This window comes from Colletes latitarsis, chromosome 1 (assembly GCF_051014445.1).
Source record: "Colletes latitarsis isolate SP2378_abdomen chromosome 1, iyColLati1, whole genome shotgun sequence".
NCBI classification, from domain to species: domain Eukaryota; kingdom Metazoa; phylum Arthropoda; class Insecta; order Hymenoptera; family Colletidae; genus Colletes; species Colletes latitarsis.
Window position 1 is genome coordinate 3,661,659 of NC_135134.1, and position 22,497 is coordinate 3,684,155.

Genomic DNA, 22,497 nt, shown 5'->3' on the forward strand with positions numbered 1-22,497 from the left:
CAAGATCCTGGGCTTTTTCTGGTTTGGATCACGTAGTAATGTGGTTCCACACCGAAACAGTCAATTAAACCTGGTTGCGATTAATATTTTAGAGGATAACGCCGGTTATGTCCGGGTTAGGTCTGGGATTTGCCCTCATCTGGCTCGTACTTTCGCATCTCTCGCATACTTGTTTGCCAGATCTTGGGTTTTTTGTGGTTTTCGGGCTTGTATCCCGTTGTAATGTGGTTCCACACCGAAACAGTCAATTAAACCTGGTTGCAATAAATATTTTAGAGGATAACGCCGGTTATGTCCGGGTTAGGTCTGGGATTTGCCCTCATCTGGCTCGTACTTTCGCATTTCTCGCATACTTGTTGGCCAGATCCTGGGCTTTTTCTGGTCTGGATCACGTAGTAGTGTGGTACCACACTGAAAGAGTCAATAAAAGCTGGTTCCGATTAGTATTTTAGAGGATAACGCCGGTTATGTCACGGTTAGGTCTGGGATTTGCCCTCATCTGGCTCGTACTTTCGCATTTCTCGCATACTTGTTGGCCAGATCCTGGCCTTTTTCTTGCTTGGACCACGTAGTAATGTTGTACCACACTGAAAAAGTCAATAGAAGCTGGTTGCGATTAATATTTTAGAGGATAACGCTGGTCATGTTTGGGTTAGTTCTGGTATTTCCAATCATCTGGCTCGTACTTTCGCATTTTTCGCATACTTGTTGGCCAGATCCTGCGCTTTTTCTGGTTTCGATCACGTAGTAATGTGGTACCACACTGAAAGAGTCAATAAAAGCTGGTTCCGATTAGTATTTTAGAGGATAACGCTGGTTATGTCTGCGTTAGTTCTTGTATTTGCAATCATCTGGCACGTACCTTCAAATTTTTCGCCTAATTGTTGGCGAGATCCTGGGCTTTTTCTGGTTTGGATCACGTAGTAATGTGGTTCCACACCGAAGCAGACAATTAAGCCTGGGTGCGATTAATATTTTGGAAGATAACGCCGGTTATGAGTCGGTTAGGTCTGGGATTTGCCCTCATCTGGCTCGTACTTTCGCATTTTTCGCATACTTGTTGGCCAGATCCCGGGCTTTTTCTGGTTTGCATCACGTAGAAATGTGGCACCACACTGAAACAGTCAATAGAAGCTGGTTGCGATTAATATTTTGGAGGATAACGCCGGTTATGTCTCGGTTAGGTCTGGGATTTGCCCTCATCTGGCTCGTACCTACGCATTTTTCGCCTACTTGTTTGGCAAGATCCTGGCCTTTTTCTGGCTTGGACCACGTAGTAATTTGGTACCACACTGAAACATTCAATTAAACCTGTTTCCGATTAATATTTTAGAGGATAACGCCGGTTATGTCTCGGTTAGTTCTGGCATATGCAATCCTCTGGCTCATACTTTCGCGTTTTTCGCATACTTCTTGGCCAGATACAGGGTTTTTTCTGCTCTGGATTCCGTAATAATGACGTTCCACACCGAAACAGTCAATTAAACCTGGTTTCGATTAATATTTTAGAGAATAACGCCGGTTATATCTCGGTTAGGTCTGGGATTTGCCCTCATCTGTCACGTACTTTCGCATTTTTCGCATACTTGTTGGCCACATCCTGGCCTTTTTCTGGTCTGTATCACGTAGTAATGCCGTACCACAGCGAAACAATCAATTACACCTGGTTGCGATTAATATCTTAGAGGATAACGCTGGTTATTTATGGGTTAGTTCTGGTATTTGCAATCATCTGGCTCATACTTTCGCATTTTTCGCATACTTGTTGGCCAGATCCTGGGCTTTTTCTGGTTTGGATCACGTAGTAATGTGGTACCACACTGAAAGAGTCAATAAAAGCTGGCTCCGATTAGTATTTTAGAGGATAACGCTGGTTATGTCTGCGTTAGTTCTGGTATTTGCAATCATCTGGCTCGTACCTTCGAATTTTTTGCCTAATTGTTGGCGAGATCCTGTGCTTTTTCTGGTTTGGATCACGTAGTAATGCGGTACCACACCGTAACAGTCAATTAAACCGGGTTGCGATTAATATTTTGGAGGATAACGCCGGTTATCTCTGGGTTAGGTCTGGGATTTGCCTTCATCTGGCTCGTACTTTCGCATTTTTCGCATACTTGTTGGCCAGATCCTGGGCTTTTTCTGGTTTGCATCACGTAGAATTGTGGCACCACACTGAAACAGTCAATAGAAGCTGGTTGCGATTAATATTTTAGAGGACAATGCCGGTTATATCTGATTTAGGTCTGGGATATGCCCTCATCTGGCACGTACGTTCGCATTTCTCGCATACTTGTTGGCCATATCCAGGGCTTTTTCGGGTTTATATCCCGTCGTAATGTGGTTCCGCACCGAAACAGTCAGTTAAACCTGGTTGCGATTAATATTTTAGGGGATAACGCCGGTTATGTCCGGGTTAGGTCTGGGATTTGCCCTCATCTGGCTCGTACTTTCGCATTTCTCGCATACTTGTTGGCCAGATCCTGGCCTTCTTCTGGTCTGTATTACGTAGTAATGCGGTACCACACCGAAACAGTCATTTAAACCTGGTTGCGATTAATATCTTAGAGGATAACGCTGGTTATTTATGGGTTAGTTCCGGTATTTGCAATCATCTGGCTCATGCTTTCGCAATTTACGCGTGCTTGTTGTCCAGATCTTGGGTTTTTTGTGGTTTCGATCCCGTCGTAATGGGGTTCCACACCGAAGCAGTCAATGGAACCTGGTTGCGATGAATATTTTGCAGGATAACGCTGGTCATGTTTGGGTTAGTTCTGGTATTTGCAATCATCTGGCTCGTACGTTCTCATTTTTCGCATACTTGTTGGCCAGATCCTGGCCTTCTTCTGACCTGTATCACGTAGTAATGTGGTACCACAATGAAACCGTCAATAACAGCTGGTTCCGATTTGTATTTTAGAGGATAACGCTGGTTATGGCTGGGTTAGTTCTGGTATTTGCAATCATCAGGCTCGTACCTTCGCATTTCTCGCATACTTGTTGGCCAGATCCTGGCCTTTTTCTTACTTGCACCACGTAGTAATGTGGTACCACACTGAAAAAGTCAATGAAACCTGGTTGCGATCAATATTTTAGAGGATAACGCCGGTTATGTCTCGGTTAGGTCTGGGATTTGCCCTCATCTGGCTCGTACCTTCGCATTTTTCGCCACCTTGTTGGCAAGATCCTGGCCTTTTTCTGGCTTGGACCACGTAGTAATTTGGTACCACACTGAAACATTCAATTAAACCTGGTTCCGATTAATATTTTAGAGGATAACGCCGGTTATGTCTCGGTTAGTTCTGGTATATGCATTCCTCCGGCCCATACTTTCGCTTTTTTCGCATACGTCGTGGCCAAATACAGGGTTGTTTCTGGTTTGGATTCCGTAATAATGTCGTTCCACGTCGAAACAGTCAATTAAACCTGGTTTCGATTAATATTTTAGAGAATAACGCCGGTTATATCTCGGTTAGGTCTGGTATTTGCCCTCATCTGGCTCGTACTTTCGCATTTTTCGCATACTTGTTGGCCAGATCCCGGCCTTTTTCTGGTCTGTATCACGTAGTAATGCGGTACCACACCGAAATAGTCAATTAAACCTGGTTGCGATTAATATTTTACAGGATAACGCTGGTTATGTCTGGGTTAGTTCTTGTATTTGCCCTCATCTGGCTCGTACTTTCGCAATTTTCGCGTACTTGTTTGGCCAGATCTTGGGTTTTTTGTGGTTTGTATCCCGTCGTAATGTGGTTCCACACCAAAGCGGTCAATTAAACCTGGTTGCGATGAATATTTTGGAGGATAACGCTGGTTATGTTTGGGTTAGTTCTGGTATTTGCAATCATCCGACGCGTACTTTCGCATTTTTCGCATACTGGTTGGCCAGATCCGGGGCATTTTCTGGCTTGGATCACGTAGTAATGTGGCACCACACTGAAACAGTCAATAGAAGCTGGTTCCGGTTAGTATTTTAGGGGATAATGCCGCTTATGTCTGGTTTAGGTCTGGGATTTGCCCTCATCTGGCTCGTACTTTCGCATTTCTCGCATACTTGTTGGCCATATCCAGGGCTTTTTCGGGTTTGTATCCCGTCGTAATGTGGTTCCACACCGAAACAGTCAATTAAACCTGGTTGCGATGAATATTTTGGAGGATAACGCTGGTCATATTTGGGTTAGTTCTGGTATTTGCAATCATCTGGCTCGTACTTTCGCATTTTTCACATACTTGTTGGCCAGATCCTGGGCTTTCTCTGGTCTGGATCACGTAGTAATGTGGTTCCACACCGGAACTGTCAATTAAACCTGGTTGCGATTAATATTTTAGAGGATAACTCCGATTATGTCCGGGTTAGGTCTGGGATTTGCCCTCATCTGTCACGTAATTTCGCATTTTTCGCATACTTGTTGGCCAGATCCTGGCCTTTTTCTGGTCTGTATCACGTAGCCATGCGGTACCACACCGAAACAGTCAATTAAACCTGGTTGCGAATAATATTTTAGAGTATAACGCTGGTTATTTATGGGTTAGTTCTGGTATTGGCAATCATCTGGCTCATACTTTCGCAATTTTCGCGTACTTGTTGGCCAGATCTAGGGTTTTTTGTGGTTTCGATCCTGTCGTAATGCGGAACCACACCGAAGCAGTCAATTAAACCTGGTTGCGATTAATATTTTAGAGGATAACGCCGGTTATTTCTCGGTTAGGTCTGGGATTTGCCCTCATCTATCACGTAATTTCGCATTTTTCGCTTACTTGTTGGCCAGATCCTGGGCATTACCTGGTTTGGATCACGTAGTAATGCGGTACCACACCGAAGCAGTCAACTAAACCTGGTTGCCATTAATATTTTAGAGGATAACGCTGGTTATGTCTGGGTTAGTTCTTGTATTTGCCCTCACCTGGCTCGTACTTTCGCAATTTTCGCGTACTTGTTGGCCAGATCTTGGGGTTTTTGTGGTTTGTATCCCGTCGTAATGTGGTTCCACACCGAAGCAGTCAATTAAACCTGGTAGCGATGAATATTTTGGAGGATAACGCTGGTTGTGTTTGGGTTAGTTCTGGTATTTGCAGTCATCCGGCTCGTACTTTCGCATTTTTCGCAAACTTGTTGGCCAGATCCTGGGCATTTTTTGGTTTGGATCACGTAGTAATGTGGCACCACACTGAAACAGTCAATGAAAGCTTGTTCCGGTTAGTATCTTAGAGGGTAACGCTGGTTACGTCTGGGTTAGTTCTGGTATTTGCAATCATCTGGCTCGTACCTTCGCATTTTTCGCCTACTCGTTGGCAAGATCCTGGGCTTCTTCTGGTTTGGATCACGTAGTAATGTGGTACCACACCGAAACAGTCAATTAAACCTGGTTGCGATTAATATTTTAGAGGATAACGCTGGTTATTTATGGGTTAGTTTTGGTATTGGCAATCATCTGGCTCATACTTTCGCAATTTTCGCATACTTGTTGGCCAGATCTAGGGTTTTTTGTGGTTTCGATCCTGTCGTAATGTGGTTCCACACCGAAGCAGTCAATGAAACCTGGTTGCGATAAATATTATGGAGGATAACGCTGGTCATGTTTGGGTTAGTTCTGGTATTTGCATTCATCTGGCTCGTACTTTCGCATTTTTCGCATACTTATTGGCCACATCCTGGGCTTCTTCTGGTTTGGATCACGTAGTAATGTGGTACCACACTGAAACAGTCAATAAAAGCTGGTTCCGATTAGTATTTTATAGGATAACGCTGGTTATGTCTGGGGTAGTTCTGGCATTTGCAATCATCTGGCTCGTACCTTCGAATTTTTCGCCTAATTGTTGGCAAGATCCTGGGCTTTTTCTGATTTGGATCACGTAGTAATGTGGTTCCACACCGAAACAGTCAATTAAACCTGGTTGCGATTAATATTTTAGAGGATAACGCCGGTTATGTCCGGGTTAGGTCTGGGATTTGCCCTCATCTGGCTCGTACTTTCGCATCTCTCGCATACTTGTTTGCCAGATCTTGGGTTTTTTGTGGTTTTCGGGCTTGTATCCCGTTGTAATGTGGTTCCACACCGAAACAGTCAATTAAACCTGGTTGCAATAAATATTTTAGGGGATAACGCCGGTTATGTCCGGGTTAGGTCTGGGATTTGCCCTCATCTGGCTCGTACTTTCGCATTTCTCGCATACTTGTTGGCCAGATCCTGGGCTTTTTCTGGTCTGGATCACGTATTAATGTCGTTCCACACCGAAACAGTCAATTAAACCTGGTTGCGATTAATATTTAAGAGGATAACGCCGGTTATGTCCGGGTTAGGTCTGGGATTTGCCCTCATCTGGCTCGTACTTTCGCATCTCTCGCATACTTGTTTGCCAGATCTTGGGTTTTTTGTGGTTTCGATCCCGTCGTAATGTGGTATCCACACCGAAGCAGTCAATGAAACCTGGTTGCGATGAATATTTTGGAGGATAACGCTGGTCATGTTGGGTTAGTTCTGGTATTTCCAATCATCTGGCTCGTACTTTCGCATTTTTCGCATACTTGTTGGCCAGATCGTGGGCTTTTTCTAGTTTGGATCACGTAGTAGTGTGGTACCACACTGAAAGTGTCAATAAAAGCTGGTTCCGATTAGTATTTTAGAGGATAACGCCGGTTATGTCACGGTTAGGTCTGGGATTTGCCCTCATCTGGCTCGTACTTTCGCATTTCTCGCATACTTGTTGGCCAGATCCTGGCCTTTTTCTTGCTTGGACCACGTAGTAATGTGGTACCACACTGAAAAAGTCAATAGAAGCTGGTTGCGATTAATATTTTAGAGGATAACGCTGGTCATGTTTGGGTTAGTTCTGGTATTTCCAATCATCTGGCTCGTACTTTCGCATTTTTCGCATACTTGTTGGCCAGATCCTGCGCTTTTTCTGGTTTCGATCACGTAGTAATGTGGTACCACACTGAAAGAGTCAATAAAAGCTGGTTCCGATTAGTATTTTAGAGGATAACGCTGGTTATGTCTGCGTTAGTTCTTGTATTTGCAATCATCTGGCACGTACCTTCAAATTTTTCGCCTAATTGTTGGCGAGATCCTGGGCTTTTTCTGGTTTGGATCACGTAGTAATGTGGTTCCACACCGAAGCAGACAATTAAGCCTGGGTGCGATTAATATTTTGGAAGATAACGCCGGTTATGAGTCGGTTAGGTCTGGGATTTGCCCTCATCTGGCTCGTACTTTCGCATTTTTCGCATACTAGTTGGCCAGATCCTGGGCTTTTTCTGGTTTGCATCACGTAGAAATGTGGCACCACACTGAAACAGTCAATAGAAGCTGGTTGCGATTAATATTTTGGAGGATAACGCCGGTTATGTCTCGGTTAGGTCTGGGATTTGCCCTCATCTGGCTCGTACCTACGCATTTTTCGCCTACTTGTTTGGCAAGATCCTGGCCTTTTTCTGGCTTGGACCACGTAGTAATTTGGTACCACACTGAAACATTCAATTAAACCTGTTTCCGATTAATATTATAGAGGATAACGCCGGTTATGTCACGGTTAGTTCTGGCATATGCAATCCTCTGGCTCATACTTTCGCGTTTTTCGCATACTTCTTGGCCAGATACAGGGTTTTTTCTGCTCTGGATTCCGTAATAATGACGTTCCACACCGAAACAGTCAATTAAACCTGGTTTCGATTAATATTTTAGAGAATAACGCCGGTTATATCTCGGTTAGGTCTGGGATTTGCCCTCATCTGTCACGTACTTTCGCATTTTTCGCATACTTGTTGGCCACATCCTGGCCTTTTTCTGGTCTGTATCACGTAGTAATGCGGTACCACACCGAAACAGTCAATTAAACCTGGTTGCGATTAATATTTTAGAGGATAACGCTGGTTATGTCTGGGTTAGTTCTTGTATTTGCCCTCATCTGGCTCGTACTTTCGCAATTCTCGCATACTTGTTGGCCAGATCCTGGCCTTCTTCTGGTCTGCATTACGTAGTAATGCCGTACCACAACGAAACAATCAATTACACCTGGTTGCGATTAATATCTTAGAGGATAACGCTGATTATTTATGGGTTAGTTCTGGTATTTGCAATCATCTGGCTCATACTTTCGCATTTTTCGCATACTTGTTGGCCAGATCCTGGGCTTTTTCTGGTTTGGATCACGTAGTAATGTGGTACCACACTGAAAGAGTCAATAAAAGCTGGCTCCGATTAGTATTTTAGAGGATAACGCTGGTTATGTCTGCGTTAGTTCTGGTATTTGCAATCATCTGGCTCGTACCTTCGAATTTTTTGCCTAATTGTTGGCGAGATCCTGTGCTTTTTCTGGTTTGGATCACGTAGTAATGCGGTACCACACCGTAACAGTCAATTAAACCGGGTTGCGATTAATATTTTGGAGGATAACGCCGGTTATGTCTGGGTTAGGTCTGGGATTTGCCTTCATCTGGCTCGTACCTTCGCATTTCTCGCATACTTGTTGGCCAGATCCTGGCCTTTTTCTTACTTGCACCACGTAGTAATGTGGTACCACACTGAAAAAGTCAATGAAACCTGGTTGCGATCAATATTTTAGAGGATAACGCCGGTTATGTCTCGGTTAGGTCTGGGATTTGCCCTCATCTGGCTCGTACCTTCGCATTTTTCGCCTACTTGTTGGCAAGATCCTGGCCTTTTTCTGGCTTGGACCACGTAGTAATTTGGTACCACACTGAAACATTCAATTAAACCTGGTTCCGATTAATATTTTAGAGGATAACGCCGGTTATGTCTCGGTTAGTTCTGGTATATGCATTCCTCCGGCCCATACTTTCGCTTTTTTCGCATACGTCGTGGCCAAATACAGGGTTGTTTCTGGTTTGGATTCCGTAATAATGTCGCTCCACGCCGAAACAGTCAATTAAACCTGGTTTCGATTAATATTTTAGAGAATAACGCCGGTTATATCTCGGTTATGTCTGGTATTTGCCCTCATCTGGCTCGTACTCTCGCATTTTTCGCATACTTGTTGGCCAGATCCCGGCCTTTTTCTGGTCTGTATCACGTAGTAATGCGGTACCACACCGAAATAGTCAATTAAACCTGGTTGCGATTAATATTTTACAGGATAACGCTGGTTATGTCTGGGTTAGTTCTTGTATTTGCCCTCATCTGGCTCGTACTTTCGCAATTTTCGCGTACTTGTTTGGCCAGATCCTGGGTTTTCTCTGGTCTGGATCACGTAGTAATGTGGTTCCACACCGGAACAGTGAATTAAACCTGGTTGCGAATAATATTTTAGAGGATAACTCCGATTATGTCCGGGTTAGGTCTGGGATTTGCCCTCATCTGTCACGTAATTTCGCATTTTTCGCATACTTGTTGGCCAGATCCTGGCCTTTTTCTGGTCTGTATCACGTAGCCATGCGGTACCACACCGAAACAGTCAATTAAACCTGGTTGCGATTAATATTTTAGAGTATAACGCTGGTTATTTATGGGTTAGTTCTGGTATTTCCAATCATCTGGCTCGTACTTTCGCATTTTTCGCATACTTGTTGGCCAGATCGTGGGCTTTTTCTAGTTTGGATCACGTAGTAGTGTGGTACCACACTGAAAGAGTCAATTAAACCTGGTTGCGATTAATATTTTACAGGATAACGCTGGTTATGTCTGGGTTAGTTCTTGTATTTGCCCTCATCTGGCTCGTACTTTCGCAATTTTCGCGTACTTGTTTGGCCAGATCCTGGGTTTTCTCTGGTCTGGATCACGTAGTAATGTGGTTCCACACCGGAACAGTGAATTAAACCTGGTTGCGAATAATATTTTAGAGGATAACTCCGATTATGTCCGGGTTAGGTCTGGGATTTGCCCTCATCTGTCACGTAATTTCGCATTTTTCGCATACTTGTTGGCCAGATCCTGGCCTTTTTCTGGTCTGTATCACGTAGCCATGCGGTACCACACCGAAACAGTCAATTAAACCTGGTTCCGATTAGTATTTTAGAGGATAACGCTGGTTATGTCTGCGTTAGTTCTTGTATTTGCAATCATCTGGCACGTACCTTCAAATTTTTCGCCTAATTGTTGGCGAGATCCTGGGCTTTTTCTGGTTTGGATCACGTAGTAATGTGGTTTCACACCGAAGCAGACAATTAAGCCTGGGTGCGATTAATATTTTGGAAGATAACGCCGGTTATGAGTCGGTTAGGTCTGGGATTTGCCCTCATCTGGCTCGTACTTTCGCATTTTTCGCATACTAGTTGGCCAGATCCTGGGCTTTTTCTGGTTTGCATCACGTAGAAATGTGGCACCACACTGAAACAGTCAATAGAAGCTGGTTGCGATTAATATTTTGGAGGATAACGCCGGTTATGTCTCGGTTAGGTCTGGGATTTGCCCTCATCTGGCTCGTACCTACGCATTTTTCGCCTACTTGTTTGGCAAGATCCTGGCCTTTTTCTGGCTTGGACCACGTAGTAATTTGGTACCACACTGAAACATTCAATTAAACCTGTTTCCGATTAATATTTTAGAGGATAACGCCGGTTATGTCTCGGTTAGTTCTGGCATATGCAATCCTCTGGCTCATACTTTCGCGTTTTTCGCATACTTCTTGGCCAGATACAGGGTTTTTTCTGCTCTGGATTCCGTAATAATGACGTTCCACACCGAAACAGTCAATTAAACCTGGTTTCGATTAATATTTTAGAGAATAACGCCGGTTATATCTCGGTTAGGTCTGGGATTTGCCCTCATCTGTCACGTACTTTCGCATTTTTCGCATACTTGTTGGCCACAACCTGGCCTTTTTCTGGTCTGTATCACGTAGTAATGCGGTACCACACCGAAACAGTCAATTAAACCTGGTTGCGATTAATATTTTAGAGGATAACGCTGGTTATGTCTGGGTTAGTTCTTGTATTTGCCCTCATCTGGCTCGTACTTTCGCAATTCTCGCATACTTGTTGGCCAGATCCTGGCCTTCTTCTGGTCTGCATTACGTAGTAATGCCGTACCACAACGAAACAATCAATTACACCTGGTTGCGATTAATATCTTAGAGGATAATGCTGGTTATTTATGGGTTAGTTCTGGTATTTGCAATCATCTGGCTCATACTTTCGCATTTTTCGCATACTTGTTGGCCAGATCCTGGGCTTTTTCTGGTTTTGATCACGTAGTAATGTGGTACCACACTGAAAGAGTCAATAAAAGCTGGCTCCGATTAGTATTTTAGAGGATAACGCTGGTTATGTCTGCGTTAGTTCTGGTATTTGCAATCATCTGGCTCGTACCTTCGAATTTTTTGCCTAATTGTTGGCGAGATCCTGTGCTTTTTCTGGTTTGGATCACGTAGTAATGCGGTACCACACCGTAACAGTCAATTAAACCGGGTTGCGATTAATATTTTGGAGGATAACGCCGGTTATGTCTGGGTTAGGTCTGGGATTTGCCTTCATCTGGCTCGTACCTTCGCATTTCTCGCATACTTGTTGGCCAGATCCTGGCCTTTTTCTTACTTGCACCACGTAGTAATGTGGTACCACACTGAAAAAGTCAATGAAACCTGGTTGCGATCAATATTTTAGAGGATAACGCCGGTTATGTCTCGGTTAGGTCTGGGATTTGCCCCCATCTGGCTCGTACCTTCGCATTTTTCGCCTACTTGTTGGCAAGATCCTGGCCTTTTTCTGGCTTGGACCACGTAGTAATTTGGTACCACACTGAAACATTCAATTAAACCTGGTTCCGATTAATATTTTAGAGGATAACGCCGGTTATGTCTCGGTTAGTTCTGGTATATGCATTCCTCCGGCCCATACTTTCGCTTTTTTCGCATACGTCGTGGCCAAATACAGGGTTGTTTCTGGTTTGGATTCCGTAATAATGTCGCTCCACGCCGAAACAGTCAATTAAACCTGGTTTCGATTAATATTTTAGAGAATAACGCCGGTTATATCTCGGTTAGGTCTGGTATTTGCCCTCATCTGGCTCGTACTTTCGCATTTTTCGCATACTTGTTGGCCAGATCCCGGCCTTTTTCTGGTCTGTATCACGTAGTAATGCGGTACCACACCGAAATAGTCAATTAAACCTGGTTGCGATTAATATTTTACAGGATAACGCTGGTTATGTCTGGGTTAGTTCTTGTATTTGCCCTCATCTGGCTCGTACTTTCGCAATTTTCGCGTACTTGTTTGGCCAGATCCTGGGCTTTCTCTGGTCTGGATCACGTAGTAATGTGGTTCCACACCGGAACAGTCAATTAAACCTGGTTGCGATTAATATTTTAGAGGATAACTCCGATTATGTCCGGGTTAGGTCTGGGATTTGCCCTCATCTGTCACGTAATTTCGCATTTTTCGCATACTTGTTGGCCAGATCCTGGCCTTTTTCTGGTCTGTATCACGTAGCCATGCGGTACCACACCGAAACAGTCAATTAAACCTGGTTGCGATTAATATTTTAGAGGATAACGCTGGTTATGTCTCGGTTAGTTCTGGTATTTGGAATCATCTGGCTCCTACTTTCGCATTTTTCGCATACTTGTTGGCCAGATCCCGGCCTTTTTCTGGTCTGTATCACGTAGTAATGCGGTACCACACCGAAATAGTCAATTAAACCTGGTTGCGATTAATATTTTACAGGATAACGCTGGTTATGTCTGGGTTAGTTCTTGTATTTGCCCTCACCTGGCTCGTACTTTCGCAATTTTCGCGTACTTGTTGGCCAGATCATGGGGTTTTTGTGGTTTGTATCCCGTCGTAATGTGGTTCCACACCGAAGCAGTCAATTAAACCTGGTAGCGATGAATATTTTGGAGGATAACGCTGGTTGTGTTTGGGTTAGTTCTGGTATTTGCAATCATCCAGCTCGTACCTTCGCATTTTTCGCCTACTCGTTGGCAAGATCCTGGGCTTTTTCTGGTTTGGATCACATAGTAATGCGGTACCACACCGTAACAGTCAATTAAACCTGGTTGCGATTAATATTTGAGAGGATAACGCCGGTTATGTCCGGGTTAGGTCTAGGATTTGCCCTCATCTGGCTCGTACTTTCGCATTTCTCGCATACTTGTTGGCCAGATCATGGCCTTCTTCTGGTCAGTATTACGTAGTAATGCGGTACCACACCGAAACAGTCAATTAAACCTGGTTGCGATTAATATTTTAGAGGATAACGCTGGTTATTTTTGGGTTAGTTTTGGTATTGGCAATCATCTGGCTCATACTTTCGCAATTTTCGCATACTTGTTGGCCAGATCTAGGGTTTTTTGTGGTTTCGATCCTGTCGTAATGTGGTTCCACACCGAAGCAGTCAATGAAACCTGGTTGCGATAAATATTATGGAGGATAACGCTGGTCATGTTTGGGTTAGTTCTGGTATTTGCATTCATCTGGCTCGTACTTTCGCATTTTTCGCATACTTGTTGGCCAGATCCTGGGCTTCTTCTGGTTTGGATCACGTAGTAATGTGGTACCACACTGAAACAGTCAATAAAAGCTGGTTCCGATTAGTATTTTAGAGGATAACGCTGGTTATTACTCGGTTGGGTCTGGGATTTGCCCTCATCTGTCACGTACTTTCGCATTTTTCGCATACTTGTTGGCCAGATCATGGCCTTTTTCTGGTCTGTATCACGTAGTAATGCGGTACCACACCGGAACAGTCAATTAAACCTGGTTGCGATTAATATTTTAGAGGATAACGCTGGATATGTCTTGGTTAGTTCTTGTATTTGCCCTCTTCTGGCTCGTATTTTCGCAATTTTCGCGTACTTGTTGGCCAGATCTTGGGTTTCATGTGGTTTCGATCTCGTAGTAATCTGGTACCACACTGAAACAGTCAATAAAATCTGGTTCCGATTAGTATTTTATAGGATAACGCTGGTTATGTCTGGGGTAGTTCTGGCATTTGCAATCATCTGGCTCGTACCTTCGAATTTCTCGCCTAATTGTTGGCAAGATCCTGGGCTTTTTCTGGTTTGGATCACGTAGTAATGTAGTTCCACACCGGAGCAGTCAATTAAACCTGGTTGCGATTAATATTTCGGAGGATAACGCCGGTTATGTGTCGGTTAGGTCTGGGATTCCCCCTCATCTGGCTCGTACCTTCGCATTTTTCGCCCAGTTGTTGGCCATATCCAGGGCATTTTCGGGCTTGCATCCCGTTGTAATGTGGTTCCACACCGAAACAGTCAATTAAACCTGGTTGCAATAAATATTTTAGAGGATAACGCTGGTTATGTCCGGGTTAGGTCTGGGATTTGCCCTCATCTGGCTCGTACTTTCGCATTTCTCGCATACTTGTTGGCCATATCCAGGGCTTTTTCTGGTTTGGATCACGTAGTAATGCGGTACCACACCGTAACAGTCAATTAAACCGGGTTGCGATTAATATTTTGGAGGATAACGCCGGTTATGTCTGGGTTAGGTCTGGCATTTGCCTTCATCTGGCTCGTACTTTCGCATTTTTCGCATACTTGTTGGCCAGATCCTGGGCTTTTTCTGGTTTGCATCACGTAGAAATGTGGCACCACACTGAAACAGTCAATAGAAGCTGGTTGCGATTAATATTTTAGAGGACAATGCCGGTTATATCTGATTTAGGTCTGGGATATGCCCTCATCTGGCACGTACTTTCGCATTTCTCGCATACTTGTTGGCCATATCCAGGGCTTTTTCGGGTTTATATCCCGTCGTAATGTGGTTCCGCACCGAAACAGTCAATTAAACCTGGTTGCGATTAATATTTTAGGGGATAACGCCGGTTATGTCCGGGTTAGGTCTGGGATTTGCCCTCATCTGGCTCGTACTTTCGCATTTCTCGCATACTTGTTGGCCAGATCCTGGCCTTCTTCTGGTCTGTATTACGTAGTAATGCGGTACCACACCGAAACAGTCATTTAAACCTGGTTGCGATTAATATCTTAGAGGATAACGCTGGTTATTTATGGGTTAGTTCCGGTATTTGCAATCATCAGGCTCATGCTTTCGCAATTTACGCGTGCTTGTTGGCCAGATCTTGGGTTTTTTGTGGTTTCGATCCCGTCGTAATGGGGTTCCACACCGAAGCAGTCAATGGAACCTGGTTGCGATGAATATTTTGCAGGATAACGCTGGTCATGTTTGGGTTAGTTCTGGTATTTGCAATCATCTGGCTCGTACGTTTTCATTTTTCGCATACTTGTTGGCCAGATCCTGGCCTTCTTCTGACCTGTATCACGTTGTAATGTGGTACCACAATGAAACCGTCAATAACAGCTGGTTCCGATTTGTATTTTAGAGGATAACGCTGGTTATGGCTGGGTTAGTTCTGGTATTTGCAATCATCAGGCTCGTACCTTCGCATTTTTCGCGTACTTGTTGGCACGATCCTGGGCTTTTTCTGGTTTGGATCACGTAGTAATGCGGTACCACACCGTAACAGTCAATTAAACCTGGTTAAGATTAATATTTTAAAGAATAACGCCGGTTATGGCTGGGTTAGGTCTAGGATTTGCCTTCATCTGGCTCGTACTTTCGCATTTCTCGCATACTTGTTGGCCATATCCTGGCCTTTTTCTTACTTGCACCACGTAGTAATGTGGTACCACACTGAAAAAGTCAATGAAACCTGGTTGCGATCAATATTTTAGAGGATAACGCCGGTTATGTCTCGGTTAGGTCTGGGATTTGCCCTCATCTGGCTCGTACCTTCGCATTTTTCGCCTACTTGTTGGCAAGATCCTGGCCTTTTTCTGGCTTGGACCACGTAGTAATTTGGTACCACACTGAAACATTCAATTAAACCTGGTTCCGATTAATATTTTAGAGGATAACGCTGGTTATTTATGGGTTAGTTCTGGTATTGGCAATCATCTGGCTCATACTTTCGCAATTTTCGCGTACTTGTTGGCCAGATCTAGGGTTTTTTGTGGTTTCGATCCTGTCGTAATGCGGAACCACACCGAAGCAGTCAATTAAACCTGGTTGCGATTAATATTTTAGAGGATAACGCCGGTTATTTCTCGGTTAGGTCTGGGATTTGCCCTCATCTGTCACGTAATTTCGCATTTTTCGCATACTTGTTGGCCAGATCCTGGCCTTCTTCTGACCTGTATCACGTAGTAATGTGGTACCACAATGAAACCGTCAATAACAGCTGGTTCCGATTTGTATTTTAGAGGATAACGCTGGTTATGTTTGGGTTAGTTCTGGTATTTGCAATCATCCGGCGCGTACTTTCGCATTTTTCGCATACTGGTTGGCCAGATCCTGGGCATTTTCTGGCTTGGATCACGTAGTAATGTGGCACCACACTGAAACAGTCAATAGAAGCTGGTTCCGGTTAGTATTTTAGGGGATAATGCCGCTTATGTCTGGTTTAGGTCTGGGATTTGCCCTCATCTGGCTCGTACTTTCGCATTTCTCGCATACTTGTTGGCCATATCCAGGGCTTTTTCGGGTTTGTATCCCGTCGTAATGTGGTTCCACACCGAAACAGTCAATTAAACCTGGTTGCGATTAATATTTTAGACGATAACGCCGGTTATGTCCGGGTTAGGTCTGGGATTTGCCCTCATCTGGCTCGTACTTTCGCATTTCTCGCATACTTGTAGGCCAGATCCTGGGCTTTTTCTGGTTTGCATCACGTAGAAATGTGGCACCACACTGAAACAGTCAATAGAAGCTGGTTGCGATTAATATTTTAGGGGATAATGCCGCTTATGTCTGGTTTTGGTCTGGGACTTGCCCTCATCTGGCTCGTACTTTCGCATTTCTCGCATACTTGTTGGCCATATCCAGGGCTTTTTCGGGTTTGTATCCCGTCGTAATGTGGTTCCACACCGAAACAGTCAATTAAACCTGGTTGCGATTAATATTTTAGAGGATAACGCCGGTTATGTCTCGGTTAGGTCTGGGATTTGCCCTGATCTGGCTCGTACCTTCGCATTTTACGCCTACTTGTTGGCAAGATCCTGGCCTTTTTCTGGTTTGGATCACGTAGTAATGCGATACCACACCGAAAAAGTCAATTAAACCTGGTTGCGATTAATATTTTAGAGGATAACGCTAGTTATGTCTGGGTTAGTTCTTGTATTTGCCCTCATCTGGCTCGTACTTTCGCAATTTTCGCGTACTCGTTGGCCAGATTTTGGGTTTTTTGTGGTTTGTACCCCGTCGTAATGTGGTTCCACACCGAAGCAGTCTATTAAACCTGGTTGCGATTAATATTTTAGAGGATAACGCTGGTTATGTGTCGGTTAGGTCTGGGATTTGCCCTCATCTGGCACGAACTTTTGCATTTTTCGCATACTTGTTGGCCAGATCCTGGGCTTTTTCTGGTTTGGATCACGTAGTAATACGGTACCACACCGTAACAGTCAATTAAACCTGGTTGCGATTAATATTTTGGAGGATAACGCCGGTTATGTCTCGGTTAGGTCTGGGATTTGCCCTCATCTGGCTCGTACCTTCGAATTTTTCGCCTACTTTTTGGCAAGATCGTGGGCTTTTTCTGGTTTGGATCACGTAGTAATGTGGCTCTACACCGAAGCAGTCAATTAAACCTGGTTGCGATTAATATTTTAGAGGATAACGCCGGTTATTTCTCGGTTAGGTCTGGGATTTGCCCTCATCTGTCTCGTACTTTCTATTATTATTTTTCGCATACTTGTTGGCCAGATCCTGGGCTTCTTCTGGTCTGTATCACGTAGTAATGCGGTACCACACTGAAACAGTCAATTAAACCTGGTTCCGATTAATATTTTAGAGGATAACGCCGGTTATGTCTGGGATAGTTCTGGTATTTGCCCTCGTCTGGCTCGTACTTTCCCATTTTGCGCATACTTGATGGCTAGATCCTGGACTGTTTCTGGTTTGGATCACGTAGTAATGCGGTACCACAACGAGGCAGTCAATGAAACCTGGTTGCGATGAATATTTTGGAGGATAACGCTGGTCATATTTGGGTTAGTTCTGGTATTTGCAATCATCTGGCTCGTACTTTCGCATTTTTCACATACTTGTTGGCCAGATCCTGGGCTTTCTCTGGTCTGGATCACGTAATAATGTGGTTCCACACCGGAACAGTCAATTAAACCTGGTTGCGATTAATATTTTAGAGGATAACTCCGATTATGTCCGGGTTAGGTCTGGGATTTGCCCTCATCTGTCACGTAATTTCGCATTTTTCGCATACTTGTTGCCCAGATCCTGGCCTTTTTCTGGTCTGTATCACGTAGCCATGCGGTACCACACCGAAACAGTCAATTAAACCTGGTTGCGATTAATATTTTAGAGTATAACGCTGGTTATTTATGGGTTAGTTCTGGTATTGGCAATCATCTGGCTCATACTTTCGCAATTTTCGCGTACTTGTTGGCCAGATCTAGGGTTTTTTGTGGTTTCGATCCTGTCGTAATGCGGAACCACACCGAAGCAGTCAATTAAACCTGGTTGCGATTAATATTTTAGAGGATAACGCCGGTTATTTCTCGGTTAGGTCTGGGATTTGCCCTCATCTGTCACGTAATTTCGCATTTTTCGCTTACTTGTTGGCCAGATCCTGGCCTCTTTCTGGTCTGTATCACGTAGCAATGCGGTACCACACTGAAACATTCAATTAAACCTGGTTCCGATTAATATTTTAGAAGATAACGCCGGTTATGTCTCGGTTAGTTCTGGTATTTGGAATCATCTGGCTCCTACTTTCGCATTTTTCGCATACTTGTTGGCCAGATCCTGGGCATTACCTGGTTTGGATCACGTAGTAATGCGGTACCACACCGAAGCAGTCAACTAAACCTGGTTGCGATTAATATTTTAGAGGATAACGCTGGTTATGTCTGGGTTAGTTCTTGTATTTGCCCTCACCTGGCTCGTACTTTCGCAATTTTCGCGTACTTGTTGGCCAGATCTTGGGGTTTTTGTGGTTTGTATCCCGTCGTAATGTGGTTCCACACCGAAGCAGTCAATTAAACCTGGTTGCGATGAATATTTTGGAGGATAACGCTGGTTGTGTTTGGGTTAGTTCTGGTATTTGCAATCATCCGGCTCGTACTTTCGCATTTTTCGCAAACTTGTTGGCCAGATCCTGGGCATTTTTTGGTTTTGATCACGTAGTAATGTGGCACCACACTGAAACAGTCAATGAAAGCTTGTTCCGGTTAGTATCTTAGAGGGTAACGCTGGTTACGTCTGGGTTAGTTCTGGTATTTGCAATCATCTGGCTCGTACCTTCGCATTTTTCGCCTACTCGTTGGCAAGATCCTGGGCTTTTTCTGGTTTGGATCACATAGTAATGCGGTACCACACCGTAACAGTCAATTAAACCTGGTTGCGATTAATATTTGAGAGGATAACGCCGGTTATGTCCGGGTTAGGTCTAGGATTTGTCCTCATCTGGCTCGTACTTTCGCATTTCTCGCATACTTGTTGGCCAGATCCTGGCCTTTTTCTTACTTGCACCACGTAGTAATGTGGTACCACACTGAAAAAGTCAATGAAACCTGGTTGCGATCAATATTTTAGAGGATAACGCCGGTTATGTCTCGGTTAGGTCTGGGATTTGCCCTCATCTGGCTCGTACCTTCGCATTTTTCGCCTACTTGTTGGCAAGATCCTGGCCTTTTTCTGGCTTGGACCACGTAGTAATTTGGTACCACACTGAAACATTCAATTAAACCTGGTTCCGATTAATATTTTAGAGGAAGACGCCGGTTATGTCTCGGTTAGTTCTGGTATATGCATTCCTCCGGCCCATACTTTCGCTTTTTTCGCATACGTCGTGGCCAAATACAGGGTTGTTTCTGGTTTGGATTCCGTAATAATGTCGTTCCACACCGAAACAGTCAATTAAACCTGGTTTCGATTAATATTTTAGAGAATAACGCCGGTTATATCTCGGTTAGGTCTGGTATTTGCCCTCATCTGGCTCGTACTTTCGCATTTTTCGCATACTTGTTGGCCAGATCCCGGCCTTTTTCTGGTCTGTATCACGTAGTAATGCGGTACCACACCGAAAGAGTCATTTAAACCTGGCTGCGATTAATATTTTACAGGATAACGCTGGTTATGTCTGGGTTAGTTCTTGTATTTGCCCTCATCTGGCTCGTACTTTCGCAATTTTCGCGTACTTGTTTGGCCAGATCTTGGGTTTTTTGTGGTTTGTATCCCGTCGTAATGTGGTTCCACACCAAAGCGGTCAATTAAACCTGGTTGCGATGAATATTTTGGAGGATAACGCTGGTTATGTTTGGGTTAGTTCTGGTATTTGCAATCATCCGGCGCGTACTTTCGCATTTTTCGCATACTGGTTGGCCAGATCCTGGGCATTTTCTGGCTTGGATCACGTAGTAATGTGGCACCACACTGAAACAGTCAATAGAAGCTGGTTCCGGTTAGTATTTTAGGGGATAATGCCGCTTATGTCTGGTTTAGGTCTGGGATTTGCCCTCATCTGGCTCGTACTTTCGCATTTCTCGCATACTTGTTGGCCATATCCAGGGCTTTTTCGGGTTTGTATCCCGTCGTAATGTGGTTCCACACCGAAGCAGTCAATTAAACCTGGTAGCGATGAATATTTTGGAGGATAACGCTGGTTGTGTTTGGGTTAGTTCTGGTATTTGCAATCATCCGGCTCGTACTTTCGCATTTTTCGCAAACTTGTTGGCCAGATCCTGGGCATTTTTTGGTTTGGATCACGTAGTAATGTGGCACCACACTGAAACAGTCAATGAAAGCTTGTTCCGGTTAGTATCTTAGAGGGTAACGCTGGTTACGTCTGGGTTAGTTCTGGTATTTGCAATCATCTGGCTCGTACCTTCGCATTTTTCGCCTACTCGTTGGCAAGATCCTGGGCTTTTTCTGGTTTGGATCACATAGTAATGCGGTACCACACCGTAACAGTCAATTAAACCTGGTTGCGATTAATATTTGAGAGGATAACGCCGGTTATGTCCGGGTTAGGTCTAGGATTTGCCCTCATCTGGCTCGTACTTTCGCATTTCTCGCATACTTGTTGGCCAGATCCTGGCCTTCTTCTGGTCAGTATTACGTAGTAATGCGGTACCACACCGAGACAGTCAATTAAACCTGGTTGCGATTAATATTTTAGAGGATAACGCTGGTTATTTATGGGTTAGTTTTGGTATTGGCAATCATCTGGCTCATACTTTCGCAATTTTCGCATACTTGTTGGCCAGATCTAGGGTTTTTTGTGGTTTCGATCCTGTCGTAATGTGGTTCCACACCGAAGCAGTCAATGAAACCTGGTTGCGATAAATATTATGGAGGATAACGCTGGTCATGTTTGGGTTAGTTCTGGTATTTGCATTCATCTGGCTCGTACTTTCGCATTTTTCGCATACTTGTTGGCCAGATCCTGGGCTTCCTCTGGTTTGGATCACGTAGTAATGTGGTACCACACTGAAACAGTCAATAAAAGCTGGTTCCGATTAGTATTTTAGAGGATAACACTGGTTATTACTCGGTTGGGTCTGGGATTTGCCCTCATCTGTCACGTACTTTCGCATTTTTCCATTACTTTTTTTTTTTTTTTTTTTTTTTTTTTTTTTTTTTTTTTGTCGTGGGGAAAATCTTCGAAAGACTCCCTCCCACCTCCTTGGGGAGTGGTGGGAGGGGTGTGTGGGATTCCCCGCGCCCGTACAACGACAGGCGCGGGACCTACCCACTAAAAACCCCACGGTGACCCTTCGGCACGCTTTGGGAGGATACCGGGAATCGCTCGAAGCATTCTTCCGGTATCCTCCCCGTGCCCGCGCTTTCGCGCCCATCCCCCGGGGGGACAATCGGTCCCCCCAGTAGACACACTGCCTCATAGCGGCGGGACGGGGCCACTCCATCCCGCCGCTATCCGTCCCGGGGCCGCGTTTAGTGGCGGCTGCGAGCCCCAACTCGCAACCGCCCGCGACCCCGTTTCCACCCCTCGGCGGCCGGGCGTTCATGGCCGCACCAGACCGCCGAGGGTGCCTCCCCTTGCGTCGGACCGGTAGGGGGAGGCACTCCTACCCCCAACCGGTCCGACCCGGCGCCGCCTGGCGGGAGGAGGGTCCCCTCAGGACCCCCCTCCCAGCCTAGGTCATCCGCCGCGCCGAGGCGGCCGCCCGCGACGCCTCGCGACCGGGCGATGACCTCGGGCCACCGCACGAGCGCGAGCTTCAGCGCGTCGCTGAAGCTCGCGCTCCCTCCCCGCGGCCTCCTTCTGCAACATTACGTTCTCGCAGAAGGAGGCCACGGCCCTCCACTTCTCCTCGCTGCCGAGCATGGCGCGCACCACGCCCGGCAACGAGACATCCCGCCCGACGACGCCGACCAGGACACGGCGCTCCCCCTCCCACGCGGGGCATACCTCCAGGGTATGATCCGCCGTGTCCTGCTCAGCGTCGCAGTGGCAGCAACGCGCCGTCGGCTCCTTCCCTATCCGGCACAGGTATCTTCCGAAGCTGCCATGCCCGGAAAACACCTGTGCCAGCCGGTAGGTGAGGCTGCCATGGCCTCTGTCCAGCCATTCCTTCAGGAGTGGCCGA